Below are 2,870 nucleotides of genomic sequence, written 5' to 3' on the forward strand. Positions count from 1 at the left end.
CTGTGAATGAGATGGTCATATTTCTTTCTTCCAGGGGAGAGGCAGTAAGAACACAGTAACTTCTTGCATTTGGAGAGAGGGAAGAAGTGTTAGCATAGGGGGACTGGTTTAGAAAGAAGTACTAGGATGCTCTGAAGCCTCTGCAGTTTTGCTTAGGGCAGCCCCGCCCCACGGTTCGTGCTCTCTGTGGTGCGGGGAGGGGGTCACATAGTCAAATGCGCACCAGTGAAAGAAACAGGTGGGTGGAAGAGAGACCACAGTGCCGGCATCACAATAAGCAGATCTTGGACTAGTTGCGAACGGTTGGAACATGGAACCTGGGGGCTCCCACGAAAATGCTGACCATTGCTCAGCCCCAGCCAACTATTGCCAAGGAGGTATGCAGGCCCTATGTCGGCAGAGCTCTCAAATTTTCAGGAACCTGGAAGTCTAAATAAAATCTTCTAGTCTGAGAATGTCGACTCAGAGTGACGCAAATATCTCTCGTAGAATCTCAAGAAGACAACTCAGAAAAACCAAGAGTAGAATGGTGGCCACCGGGGTTTGGCGTGTGGGGGACATGGGGGAGATATCGGGTCAAAGGGTACAAGCTCGCAGTTAGAGGATTACTATGTTTGGGGATCTCATGCACATCGTGGTGATTATAGTTCATAGTACCCTATCATAGTCTTGAATGTCGCTATGAGAGTAGGTCCTAAATGTTCCCGTCACAAAAAGGAAGTGGTGACTATGTGACAAGATGAGGGTAGTAGCTAATACTATGGAGGTCTTCGTTTTGCAGTTTATACGGGTCCCAGATCAACTCCTCGTGTACTTTAAATGTACGCAATCTTCCGTGTCAATTATCTCTCAAGAAAGCTGGAAAAAACCCAAACGCAACAAAAACAAAAACAAAAACAAAAAACAAAACATCTCTGCTGCCCAGCCAGTTTGTGGCTTCTGATATTAGGGTGCGTATCATGAAGACCGATAGCTACATCCACTCCAGTGACACAGCAGACACTCCTGAAATAGTCGCGTAAACAAGACAGACGTTTCTGCCTTATCCCTTCGTAAGGCCAAGAGTCTACTTGGGGAGCTTGAAGTGTGTCTCCTGTAGTTTGAGGGAAAATAGAAATAGTGGATGGTGCCTGATGATTCGTTTTTGAGCAACCCAGGGGTAGGGAGTTGCTACCATCTGCCCGTCCCGACAGAGCAGAGAGGAAGAGAGTTACACTTATGTTCCGTGTGACTGCGCGTGCACGTTACTCCCGCGTGTCTGAAAAAGCTGGGGGAAACCGTCTGAGTTAGAACTGGATCACAGCTGGTTTGAATAGCTAGTGGGGAGGGGGGGAAAATCAGTCGCATTTTCCTCCCTTTCAATAAAGCGATCACACACCCATCTGTAGGTAGAAATGTGTGTGCTTTTCTCTTTCTGAAATTTCCTGATAAAATTAAGATATCTTGGAGATTTCCCCTAGCCCCACATCATCATCGGCCTTATACATATTCAACTGTATGGATAATATATTTAAACAGCCGCCTCTTGAAGGGTACTCATCTTGGTTCTTGGTTTTTGCCACTACTCGTAATGTTGCGATGCATTTCCTTGTCTGCACATAGCTTTGCATATGTCTAAATCTATTGGGGCATCGTTACTAACATGAAGTTGCTGACAAACAGGATGTGCACTTTCTATTTTGGAAGATGTTGCCAAATTGCCCTCCGGACAGGTAATACAGACTTACGTGCCCACCGACAACATATGCTACCCAAACTGCTGTCAGCGGTCCAGTAACACAGTCCTCTCCAGGGAGCTTGTTAGAAATACAGGTTCTCAGGCCCCACCCCAGGCCTCCTCCCTCAGAATCTGCACGTTAATGATGGTGGTTCCGGTCACGTAACTCTCGAGTCATCCTGCAGCCTCTTTGTTAATGGCCGTCAATCTGTCTGTATCTCTTCATGGTTTTATTTGGTATTTCCTTTCAGATGGGTGAAATCGACTATCTCTTTATGTGTTTAAGGGTCATTTGTAAGTCTTTACACACATCAAGGAAATTATCCCTGTCGGTGATGGGACTTACAGATGTTTTTCTATTGTCGGTTGTCTTGAATTTCTAATGCTTTTTCCATGTTGTGCAAATTTGCTTTGTTTTTATATAGTTAAATATTTTTTGTTAAAAATTTTTTTTAATGTTTTATTTATTTATTTATTTATTTATTTTTTTTCATATGGAACGCTTCACGAATTTGCGTGTCATCCTTGACGCAGGGGCCATGCTAATCTTCTCTGTATCGTTCCAATTTTAGTATATGTGCTGCCGAAGCGAGCACTGTTTTATTTATTTTTAAGACAGAGAGAGACAGAGTGCGAGCAGGGGAGGGGCAGAGAGAGAGGGAGACACAGAATCCGAAGCAGGCTCCAGGCTCTGGGCTGCCATCACAGAGCCCGACGCGGGGCTCGAACTCACGGACCGCGAGATCATGACCTGGCTGAAGTCAGACACTCAACCGACTGAGCCACCCAGGTGCCCCTTTCCACGAAGGATTTAAATTCTGGGAATTAAAACTGAGGATTCCTCTTTTGTTTTTTTAATGTTTGTTTGTTTGCTTATTTATTTATTTACTTATTTTTGAGAAAAAGAGAAGTGTGTGAGTGGGGGAGGGGCAGAGAGAAGGAGAGACAGAATCCCAAGCAGGCTCCATGCTGTCAGCACAGAGCCCCTATGCGGGAGCTTGAACTCCGGAACCGTGAGGATCATGACCTGAACCGACATAAAGAGTTGGGACGCTTAACCTCCTGAGCCATGCAGGTGCCCCAAACCGAGGATTCCTTCTTAAGGGCACTGCACATTTTTAATAACATTTTCGTTTGGAAGAAGAAACTCCAT

At 45.3% G+C, this 2,870-nt stretch overlaps 1 non-coding gene across 1 annotated transcript; it reads right to left on the minus strand.

The window, feature by feature from the left end:
• Positions 1-2,205: 2,205 nt before the first annotated feature.
• Positions 2,206-2,313, minus strand: LOC125908509 (U6 spliceosomal RNA). The gene has a single exon (XR_007453391.1). It is a non-coding gene; the product is annotated as a U6 spliceosomal RNA (small nuclear RNA).
• Positions 2,314-2,870: the final 557 nt, after the last annotated feature.

The sequence above is a fragment of the Panthera uncia genome (genome assembly GCF_023721935.1).
Source record: "Panthera uncia isolate 11264 chromosome B2 unlocalized genomic scaffold, Puncia_PCG_1.0 HiC_scaffold_25, whole genome shotgun sequence".
Classification (NCBI taxonomy): domain Eukaryota; kingdom Metazoa; phylum Chordata; class Mammalia; order Carnivora; family Felidae; genus Panthera; species Panthera uncia.